The sequence below is a fragment of the Anabrus simplex genome, chromosome 1 (genome assembly GCF_040414725.1).
Source record: "Anabrus simplex isolate iqAnaSimp1 chromosome 1, ASM4041472v1, whole genome shotgun sequence".
NCBI classification, from domain to species: Eukaryota; Metazoa; Arthropoda; class Insecta; order Orthoptera; family Tettigoniidae; genus Anabrus; species Anabrus simplex.
Window position 1 is genome coordinate 1,215,908,008 of NC_090265.1, and position 12,713 is coordinate 1,215,920,720.

Consider the following 12,713-nt stretch of genomic DNA (forward strand, 5'->3'; position numbering starts at 1 on the left):
ACACGTACGCAACCTTCTTGCTTCAGCGTTTTCATCACCTCTATTGTTCCCTGACCTACTCCAGAATAAGCTACAACAGCAACCTTACCAGATTGCATTCCAAACCAGCCATATTCCGTCATTGCATTCCAATCCATCATACCACAGCTTTTACCAATCCGCGTTAACATTGCTTCCTTTCATTTCATTCCGCCATAACACTCCATAATAAAATTTACCTCTCCATCTCCCAACAGTTTCGGCAATGAATAACAAATACCAATCACGCATATACCAACACCTCTCCAACCTCATATTTCGTCCTCCACTCCATACAAACAAACCAAAATTTACAAAATGATAATAAACTCACCTCTCTCCAGCTCCAAAAATTAAATACTCATACCAGACACAAATACAATAATACCACCTCCCAACTCCCACGATATCAGCCGTAACACCAACTCCACATTATATACCCGATATAACACTTATCCAACACCACATTTACCACCACTCCTCCAACTCCAAATATCAACAATCTGCCATCCACCATCCTATACCACCACTTCTCCAACACCACATTTCAACCCTATAACATATCATAACTTATATGCCACTTCTCCATCACAACATTCCAGCCTCCACAAATAAATACCATAATAATAATAATAATAATAATAATAATAATAATAATAATAATAATAATAATAATAATAATAATAATAATAATAATAATAATAATAATAAACCACTCAGATCACCAAAAAAAGGAAAAAGAAGAGAAAATTATCGTATCCCCTGGGCATGTCATAAGGCTCGTTTGGACACTCCGGAAACGTGAAACCCCTAAAGTAGAGCCACCACAGCAGTCATCCTCAGAGCCTCGTGCCATGCCCCTCATTCCGTAGAATCAGCACCCCAGAATCAATAGAGTAAAACTAAAAAAGAGAATCGTAGTAATAATAATAATGAAAGTAATAATAATAGTAATAATGATAATCTATGTATAAGAGTATTATTCGTAACAGTCATTTGCTGTAGCAGTCTCTTACTCAATATTCAAGCATGCTCATCAAGTGTCCTTATTTCGTTCTGCGCTTTCGTCACTTTACTGTTACTGACCTACACCTAATCAATACTGCAAACAACACAAATACCAATCACGCATATACCAACACCTCTCCAACCTCATATTTCTTCCTCCTCTCCATACAAACAAACCAAAATTTACAAAATGATAATAAACTCACCTCTCTCCAACTTCAAAAATTAAATACTCATACCAGACACAATACAATAATACCACCTCCCAACTCCCACGAAATTAGCCGTAAATAAACCATCTCAATACCAAACCATACATCACCTAATCATAAATACTAAGCCTTCAATACTTCCAACACCACATTTCAGCAATAAATAAACCATCTCAATACCAAACCATACATCAACTAATCCTAAATACTAAGCCTTCAATACTTCCAACACCACATTTCAGCAATACAACACCAGCTCCACATTATATACCACCTCTACTTATATCACCACTTCTCCCACACCACATTCCAACGATATAACACTTATCCAACACCACATTTACCACCACTCCTCCAACTCCAAATATCAACAATCTGCCATCCACCATCTTATACCGCCACTTCTCCAACACCACATTTCAACCCTATAACATATCATAACTTATATACCACTTCTCCATCACAACATTTCAGCCTCCACACCCTTAATTACTTACTCACTATATTATTGTTTTTTGCTTCTTGTTACAATACCCTCGTTACTTTTCATAACTCTCCACATGTCTGTATAGCTTCTATTTCTCCCTCCGCTCCGACTCTGATTCTGCTCGAAGCTCTCACGGGTTAACTCTAACCTTACTTTTTTACCCTGATCTTGCCTTACTACACCACTACACTCCGCTCTCTCAGCTTCTTGTTGCTCACTCTCCTTGCCCCCCTCACCCATTTGTTCTTCAGCCTCTCCCCTGCACTGTCCGTCCACTGCTCTTTCCTTGCCGTTGTTCATACTTCCACTTAGCACCTCGCTCTGCCTCTCTTGACACTTTTCAGTACTACTTCCGATAATTACACTTCTACCCTCGTTATCTTTCACTTGCCTATTATCTTCCACTCGTTTGTCTTCCCCATTATTCACTACACTTCTCTTAGCCTCCTCATCTTGTTTCATCCTCCGTTCTAGATCCATCAGTCTATTCACCGACCATATTCTCCTCCAGTTGTTGCCTGTCACCACTAATTCCTGTCCTCTGATGACTGCATTCAACCCCTGCTGCCTAGCTCGTATCATGTGTTTTTTAAGGGTTCTTTCATTCCTCCACGCTTCAGTTCCCATGTCCCTCCTTATCCATATTTTTTCCCTTTGCACGTTACCTGCATTACGCACCACTGTATCAGCCATCAATGTAGAAAATAATTGCACTTTGATAGGCCTATTACCTCTAAATCTTCCCACTCTTGTCACATCATCAATGTCCACTTCACTGAAATTTATTTTCATTTTACCCTGAATTATGTCCACTACTTTATAAATTATACTCGTCTTATCTTCCTTCTTCCCCTCTTGCACTCCATATATAAATAAGCATTTATTTCTGCGACTTCGGGTGTTAGCAACTACGTCGGCTTTCAGTTTCGACATCTCCTCTTCCAATCTCCCTATCTCCTCTCTTAATGCTGAAACTTCTGCACCATTTCTTCTCACCTGTGAAGCTGTGTCTTCTACCTTTTCTTGAAACCACCCCTTCATTTTTTCAAACTCCCTCGTTTGTTCCTTGATCATGTTTTTGATTTGTTCGAAGGGACATGTCTCTGCTACCACCTCTTTTACGATTTTTCTGATTGTTTCCATGTCCTCCCAGCTCATATTTCCCCTGGAAGTCGGACCTGGGTTGAGTTCTACTCCCCCGATCCAAAGCAATATCAAAATCACCGCTGCAGAAAGCATAAAGTATCCTATTTTATCCAGTTCTATTCTACATCCTCTTGTCTTCACTTCTTCTTTCTTCTTTCTTCCCTCCCAACCACCTATGCTCGCCCTGTACTGTTCTACACCAATCATTGCCTGTAAGCACCTCGCTGACTTCCAACACTCCGCACTTACACTACCTTCTCCCACTCCAGGGACCCTCCACTCCGTACGTCTGCACTCGCCGGTGGCTCTAGGTGGACTGTAGAATCGGTTAAAAGAAATGTACTGCCGTAACCATTGCAACGTCAGCTCCAGGACTCAACAGAAGTGAGATCATCCATGTACGTTTGGGCATAGCTGCCAAACAAAATTGGTACACATAAGACTTACAATCTGGAAAAAATATACTGTTGTGTAAAGCACTCATAGGACTCCTTTGGGCGGGGATGGAATGGGGGTTAAGTACAAAAATCTTACTATATATAAAAATGGATGTGTATGTGTGTGTGTGTAAATGGCACATCTCCTCCTAAACCACTGGAGCAATTTGAACCAAACTTGGTACACGTATTACTTACTATCGGGAGACGAGCACTGTGAGGGTAAGCCATCCCTAGTGCCCTTAAGGGAGGGGGTCAGGGGGTTAGTTATAAAAATAATCGAGAATAGTGTCGAATTCATAGTTTTCGGGGTCACGGAGTTGAAAAGTAATACTCCAGAAATTTTTAAATTCCAAGTTCAGCCTCCTTTTAGGTGGGGAGCGAAGGTGGGGGCTGAGATATAGAAATAATTAAAAAAAGTTTCGAATTCATAGATTTCAGGGTCTCTGAGATGGATAGTAATAATCCGGATATTTTACAAGTCCAAGTGGAGGGCGAAGGGGGTGAGATATAATAATAATCGAAAAACTATATATAAAAATCTGATCTTAATGTTCTTAGTATATATAAAAATGGATGGATGTGCGCGCGCGCGCGCGCGCGCGTGTGTGTGTGTGTGTGTGTGTAAATGACACATCTCCTCCTAAAACACTGGAGCAATTTCACCAAACTTGGTACACTTATCAATAAGTATCAGGAGACAAACCGCGTAGGGATAAGACACCCCTAGCAGCCTTAAGTGCAGGGGGTGAGGGGGGTGGTATAAAAATAATTTAGAATAGTATCGAATCCATAATTTTTGTGATCGCTGAAATGAATAGTGACACTCCGAACTTTTTAAAGTTCATGTTCAGCCCACTTTGGGGTGAGGGTGAGGGGGGAGTGAGATAAAAAATAATCGAAAACAGTGTCGAATCCACAGTTTTCGGAGTCACTGAGATGTGGTGACAATCCAGATTTTTTATCTCTTAGGGGTGGGAGGAAGAGGGGGACAGTCTCATTGACAGTTGAAATCCTGTACATCGTATCTATAGTGCGACGGCTAAATACATATAGTTATCACTTATTAATTTCTGACAGGATCAAATACTTCCCAGTCGATGCGAGCTTCCATAAGGACGAAGTTTTACTGGAAAATTAAATAATCTAAAACTTGAAATCAAACACATCTAAACCGAGCTCGATAGCTGCAGTCGCTTAAGTGCGGCCAGTATCCAGTATTCGGGAGATAGTAGGTTCGAACCCCACTGTCAGCAGCCCTTAAAATGGTTTTCCGTGGTTCCCCATTTTCACACCAGGCAAATGCTGGGACTGTACTTTAATTAAGGCCATGGCCGCTTCCTTCCCACTCCTAGCCCTTCCCTGTCCCATAGTCGCCATAAAACCTGTGTCGGTGCGACGTAAAGCAACTAGCAAAAAAAAAAAACCACACCTAAAGAATTCTAAAACTACATAATAGATCGTAACATATCAATCTGCAAGTCAAAAAGGAATTATATAACAATTCATTTCACATATAACTAACTGGTAATGCAAATCTTAAAGGTAAACATTCAGAAACTATCCGGGCAACGCCGGGTACTACAGCTAGTATTATTTACAAAGTCAATCTGCACATCTCACTGAAGAAGTAAATCAATGATTAAACCATGGAAACGCGCAGTAAGAAGGAGCTAGGCCAAGAGTAAAACCAAAAATTAACAATATGGATAGAATATATTTAACAACCAAACATAGTAACAAGATAAATAAATCGAAGACAAATTTTAACAAGTGGTGAAAGATAAATATGTAATACTTGAGAAAATCAGAAAAGTGTGCCACATTTACAAATAGAATTTCCGAAATGCATATAAGAAAATCCTATTGAACAAATACAAGCGTACAATGAATGCATACGGAAACTGAATAAGAAAAGTGGGAGCAAAACCTGAAAGAAAAGAAGTATGAAAGGAAGGGGAAGGAGAAGTGGGATAAGGATCAGAACGGGGAAAGGATTTTCTTCACCGGGTATTACTATGTTACGAGAACAGAATTTACAAATATCATACGTCTTAGAAGACAACTGAAGTGATTACAATTTTTTTTGTATTGTCCGTAGCGCAGTTCGTGTGCAAGTGCAGTCCTTCATATGAGCTTTTAAAATACAAAGTATTAAGTCGGCGGAAGAAAAGTTCAGCAGGCAGATGGCCTAGATGAAAAGTTAATGTCCAAATAATGATACCGCAGACTGTCATGAAAAATCATCTGCCATTATTCCGTTAAATATGCACACTGCTCATTCCAATCAGTGCCTCAGAGTAGGGATAGAATAGCTCGAATTCTATTATGAACCAGTGTGTTACGTACCAGAAGTATCAGAAAATTCATGAACCAGACGAATGGCATGCTAAGGAAGAAAGTTATCTAGCTCCCCAGTTACTTCCCGCCAATATTCAGGCACACTGTTGCACTCGGTACGCCCAGGTGAGTTGGTCGTGTCCTTATGGGCGCGCAGTTGTGAGCTTGCACCCGGTAGATAGTGGAATCGAACCCTACTGTCGGCAACCCTGAATATGGTATTCGGTGACTTCCAATTTTCACACCATGCAAATGCTTGGGTTGTACCTTAATGGAGGCCAAGGACGCTTCTTTTATATTCCTAGTCTTTTCCTATCCCATCGTCTCCATAAGACTTATCTGTGTCGGTGTGACGTAAAGCAATTTTTTTTAAATGCTCGATACGCAGCAGTAATCCATCTATCGGAGATGAGAGGCAAAAGAAGACACAAAGCATATCACAACAAACAATGGTCAATGTAATGTTGTTGATCAATTCTGTGAGCTTTCTATATTGTAGGCCTTCACATTTAGTTTTCATTCGACTCTATGTTATTAGGGCGTCTTATAAAATTATGTATAGCGTAGACTCTAGTTCGTTATACTTCGACTTTGCATTATAGATTTTCATTAAAATCTGTGTACCCCTTTCTCGTGACTCGGCACTGATGTGGACTTACTAACAAAAATTCATATTCATGAATATCTCTTCTCACAAATGATCGTAAATATAATACTATGTAACTTTAGTTACGTGGTATTATTTATCGATACTACCACTAATAACATATATATTTGAGAATTAAATTTTAGGCCATCCCCTAAACTACCATTTAGCTCAGCGTGAAAAAATTATTTATGGCCTAGATTATAGCGACTAATTCCCCAAATGTTCTTATAGATTTTCATTAAAGGAGGGCCACTAATGAGATAAATATTTCAGAATTAACTTTAAGGCCTTCCCTTAAACTACCATTTTTTGGGATGAATACGATTATTTACAGCCTACATTGTAGTGACTTATTCCTCAACTCTGCCTACCGATTTTCATTAAGATACGACCACTAATAACATAAATATTTCAGAATTAAATGTTTACATTTTTTTACAAGTTGCTTTACGTCGCACCGACACAGATAGGTCTTATAGCGACGATGGGACAGGAAGGGGCTAGGAGTGGAAAGGAAGCGGCCGTGACCTTAATTAAGGTACAGCTCCAGCATTTGCCTGGTGTGAAAATGGGAAACCACGGAAAACCATCTTCAGGGCTGCCGACAGTGGGGTTCGAACCCACTGTCTCCCAAATACTGGATACTGGCTGCACCTAAGCGACTGCAGCTATCGAGCTCGGTGAATTAAATTTTAAGCATTCCCTGAACTACCATTTCACTCAGCGTAAATACAGTTACTTATTGCTTAGATTATATCCACTAATTACCCAGACTTGGCATACCGATTCTCGTTAACATACGACCACTAACAACATAAATATTTGAGAATTAAATTTTAGGCATTCCCCTAAAGCACCATTTCACTCAGCGTGAATAAAATTATATGGACTAGATTATAGTGGCTTATTCCCCGACTTTGCATACCAATTTTCATTAATTTCTCCTCAGCCATTTTCTCATGTTGCGTGTAAATACAGATAGACAGAAAGAAATTAAAAAGTGTATTTCCTTGTTATTATGGACACGACTGATACCGAAATACCATCCTTTTTAAATTCTGAGCAATGTACAGACAAAACTCTTATTATATATATATATATATACAGGGTTATTCACTTAACATGTTACACAGAAATAACTTCCAAAACATTGAAGATATCAGCATTCTGTTTTCATATTCGTAAATGGTGCCCAGTGTCTTGTAAAATAACGTACTACTTAGCCGAGATATTGATACTAACTCCATATTTTTAAAAGGAATGACACAAATTAATACAGCTGGCCTGAAAGATCAACTGCGTACAAGTTCAAATATGTAAGTATTTTTAAAATCGGACAATTACTTTTTTGAGATATAAATAAGAACAACATGCGCGGTTTTGCATGCCGCATCAGACAACGTAAAATCGGGCAAGGACATATTGAGGCGCAAGCTGCTTCCTGGCCTTGATTCCAGTCTCAGAACGGATAGCAGGCATGTACTGTAAAAATAATGTGATGTACCGTAACATACCCTGGGTGTACAACGTTATTGTATGACTGGCGAACACACAACGGGGAAGGGAGATTAAAGTTGTATTGTTTTGTTTTGATATGTAATAGGTTGCGCTCAGTTTAGCGATTTTTCTCACGGATGGGAATGGGAAGGATTTGGAAAGGACGTCGGCCGTAGCCTATAACAAAGGTAAAGCAAAGTAAAAGTCATCTCCGTACAGGCCACGAAAGCCCTTGGAGGGGTGGAAGGTAAAGGCATCCACTATCCGTAACCTCGGCACTTGATGGGGTAGGGTGGTTAGCTCTACGCCCGGCCGTCTTTGCCCCCAGGAATTAACCTGATACTCATTTTTGGTGTAGGCTGAGTGAACCTCAGGGCCATGTGCACCTCCGGAAGTGGAAATCTCGTTTCGTAAATTTTACGACTTCCTGACGGGGATTCGAACCCTCGCCCTTCCGGGCGAACCGAGCACGCCTTTACCGCCTCGGCCAGGCAGCCCCTCTATAACAAAGGTACGGTACCTATCCGGGATTTGCCTGGTGCTGAACACGGGACACCATGAAAATCACTTTTAGGTTGGGCGAGGCAGGACTCGAACCTACGCTCTCCCGAATGCACGCTGCGCTGGAGCTCTGCGGAGATTAATGCGTGTAAAATAAAACATAAATAATAGTGTTGCTGCCATCTCACCACGATCAGCTCTGAACATTTGCTTTTCTAGAAGGAGCTCTTTCGGTGTTTTGTGTTATGTTTATTTCTCAACTCATGGAGTAGTATGAACTGTACACTAAAACCAGTGACAATTATAGCTTTCGTTATGTTCCTTTCAAGGCAAAGTACTTGTTTTGTTCCTTTTAAACACATCAACCCTTTCTGTCCTGTCATGTGTTCGCCTGTCATACACACTTTGCAAACCCATCACATGTGTACGAGGTGCTTACATGCCTGGTATCCATTCTGTGGCTGGAATCAAGGCCAGGAAGCAGCTTGCGCCTCAACATGTCCCTGCCCGACTTCACGCCGTCTGATGCGGCATTCAAAACACAGCATGCTGTTCTTACTTATATCTCAAAACGTAATTGTCCGAATTTGAAAACAGTTACATATTTGAACTTGTACGCAGGTGAACTTTTAAATCAGCTGTATGAATTTGTGCTGTTCCATTTAAAAATATTGAGTTAATATCAATATCTCGGTCGTTAATCACCCCATGAGACAAAATAGCACGTTATTTTACAAGACACTGGGTACCATTTACGAATATGAAAACAGAATGCTGATATTTTTAATGGTTTAGAAGTTATTTCTGTGTAACATGTTAGGTGAAAAACCCGGTATATAAACAACACCATTTATAACGAAAGAAACCTCACACCGTATCCCTTTATTCAATTAATATTATTCTTTAAAAATAATACTTTATTGAGGCGACACTCCGGAGTTAAAAATCGACATTTTGTTCATTTTGGTGAAATTTATTTATGACTGAAATTGAAAGGATTGAGGTTTTTTTTCTTGTCACGAAGTTATTCCGCTGAATTTAAACAATTTATCACTGTAATAATGCTTTGTTTGCCAATTGTAATTTTACATTTATATCCCATTTTTCTCCCATAATATTCTGCCAAATGTAACAAAATTTGTATGGTATATTTATCACAACTGTATTCAGAAACCTGCGTATGAAAATGTTGATTGCAGAATTTTTCCAGGTTGTAGGGATTTTTACGTCCAAAATTTTAGAACGAAAAAATTATACACACAAAATTATGTATAGAAAAATCAATACGTAGCGCTTTTAAAATAAGTATTGTCTACATAATTACGAATTTACATTAATATGTTAATTACATTTCATGAAAAAAAGGGATTCGAAATTTCAAAAATATATTTTGGAAAAACTATTATTTGTATGTGACATTCCCACGAATTAGCTAATATATATTTTTATCCACGGTGTGTCGCAATTAAATCTATTCTCCACTTCATTTTTTTAACCATTCCCCTAGAGAGCAAGTGCTTACTCAGTAAACTAGAGGAAGGTTCCTTGTTTGCTTCGTTAAAGGCAATTTGCACCTGCATGAGCTAGCTCGTTCTGACAGAAACTTCCACTATTTGCTCTTAAGTCAGATACATCTATTAGCAAATACAAATAGTCTACCATAGAGCTCATGTACATTTATCATGTTATGGACTACGCTAAAAGTATAATTAAACTCCATCCAATGAACGTACTTGATAGAATTCTCCTTATCTTAACCCACCGTCAGAGTTAAAACGAATGTAGATGTCATGTCGTATGTCTACTGCATGATATTCGCCTCATTATTCTGCTTCTACTTTTTTTTTTTTGTATACTAAGATCCCCAACAATTCATTACTTAATTGCTCACTATTACGACAGGAACACTTACACCATCGCCCGGACAGTAAAAACAGAAGAGAACAATGGCCAGTAGGTGATCATTAGGGTTGAGGAATTTATGACCTAAAGAAGTACAAAATATGCAAACAAATATGCAATAAAACCTAGGAAAATACGACCTAATAAAGGTCAAATATGACTTAAACATTTTAGGTATAGGTGGAAAGTATTAGAGTATTACTAACGTTAAATGTGTCAAAGAGTGATAAGCGGTAATACAACAGATACATTAATCATGCAAACAGAGAGGGCTATAATAGATGAATTAAAACTTTGTACATTAATTCAGTGTCATAACTCTCAGGCGTAGTTCCCACTTTTAGTCCAAAGTTCCAGAACTGGAATGACCAGACCGCAGACTCCTCTGCCATTATTCCGTTAAATGTTCATACTGATTATTCCAGTCAGCGCCTCAGAGTACGGATCAAATAGCTGGAATACTACGATGAACGTACCAGTAGTGTTAGAAAATTTATGAACCAGTGGAGTGGCAAACTAAAGAAGAAATTTACCTAACTCTCCCGCTACTTCCCGCCAATATTCAGGCAGGCTATTATCCTCGGTACGCAGCAGTAATCCCATCTATCTGTGATGAGTGGCAGCAGAAGAGACAATGCACATCACAACAAACAATGGTCAATGTAATGTTACTGTTGATCAATTGTATTACCTTTCTATATTGTATGCCTTCACATACAGTATTCTTCCGACTCTGTGATATTAGGGCGGCATTTTATTCCTCAGATGATCGCTCCCCGACGATTTTTCCTCAATTTTATAATTTTCACGACTTTCCTTGTCGATATGGACCGATGACCATGCGTTTTTACACCTTAGTCTCTCTCTTCTGTAATGAAAGCCATTAATCTGAATCCTAAAGTCATTATACTGGGTGACTTTAACCTCTCTGTATCTTGGAATTCCCCTGCGCAAGGTGTACCTTTTAATAGCCTGGACAAGTGGTATCTCGACCATTATATTATGGGCCTAGGCCTCCAAGAATACGTCCAGGAGAACACCTTTGGGGATAGTCTTCTTGACTACCTGCTCTGCTCCGTTGAGCCTTCAGTTATTTCTGTGGGACGAAATATATTTAAATCGAACCACAAGTCTGTAGAGGCAACATACTCCCCTCCTCCCCGCCCCCCGAAATGTCATCGACCCTATACCAGGAACGGTGTACCCATGTGGCGAAAGGTTGATTGGCAGGCTGTCAATCACACCCCCTCCCTTCTACTCTGGCACTTGATGCAAGTGGGTGAAGTTCAAGAAGCAGTGGACCTGTTCTATAACTGGACTCGTGCTGTGATCCGTGACCTTGTTCCCACTCGTAAAACATCTGCCAGATGTCCACCATGGAAGAAAAGTGACACAAAAATTGCAGAAATTAATAAAATGAAAGCCTGAAAAGACAGGAAAAGGTGATCTGGAGCCAGATCAAGAACTTTTTCTGACCTTTACAAACACCATAAACAGCTTCTAAAACCGGATTACCAGCTCTACATAAACTCTGACTGCCTAGAAGTGAGAAGTAATAGCAAAAGATTCTGGTATCTGATAAACAGCAGGAAAAATACAAAAGCTGTGTGCCAGACACAGTGACTTGAGGTGATAATTTAGCCAGTGGTAGTAATTGACCGGGAATTTTCAACGATTACTTTGGGTCTAATTTTGCTGCACCTGTTCAGTTCCCAGATTTTCTTTTTATTGATTCTGTTCCTTCTCATAGTCTCAGTAATCTTTCCACCTCTGAGTCAGACATCTATTTACTTTCCTCCCTGCCAGAAAACAAACCTACTGGTCCGGATGGTCTCAGTCCTGTCTTCCTTAAGAATACCGCTACGACTCTTGCCCATCCTATTGCTGTTATATTTAACCGTTGCTTCTTAGCCAGCTACTTTTCTGACGACTGGAAAGTCGCTAACATCACTCCGGTTTTTTAAAGTTGTAAGAGGTCTGATGTAAGAAACTATCGCCCGATTTCTATATTACCCACCTTGTCACTCATCTGTGAAAAAATTATCCACCAGCGGCTTCTTTCTTCCAGCCTTCCTTATATATCGTCCCAGCAGCATGGTTTTCTTCTTGGTAGCTCCTGCCTAACTAATCTGGCTGTTCTTCTCCAACGTGCAACATCTGCTGTTAATGCCGGTTCTCAGCTGGACGTGTGCTACATTGATATTGCAAAAGCTTTTTATACCGTAGACCACGCACATCTTTTCTGTAAACTCTCAGAACGCCTTAATATCCGTGGTCGCTTCCTAACTCTCTTGCAGAGATTCTTCAATACGAGAACTCAGCGTGTGGTTCTTGATGGGTGCAGTTCGACTCTTGTTATAGCACAGACGTCATCACGTACTTGCTCTAGGGAGCCGGTGTTACTTGCTCTGCTCGGAACGACTGTTCGTCACGTGACAAGAGAGCAGCGGTCAGGCGGGTTGCATACCGTGACCGTACTGTACTTGCCGCTCGGAAATGTTAAGATATGAACAAGA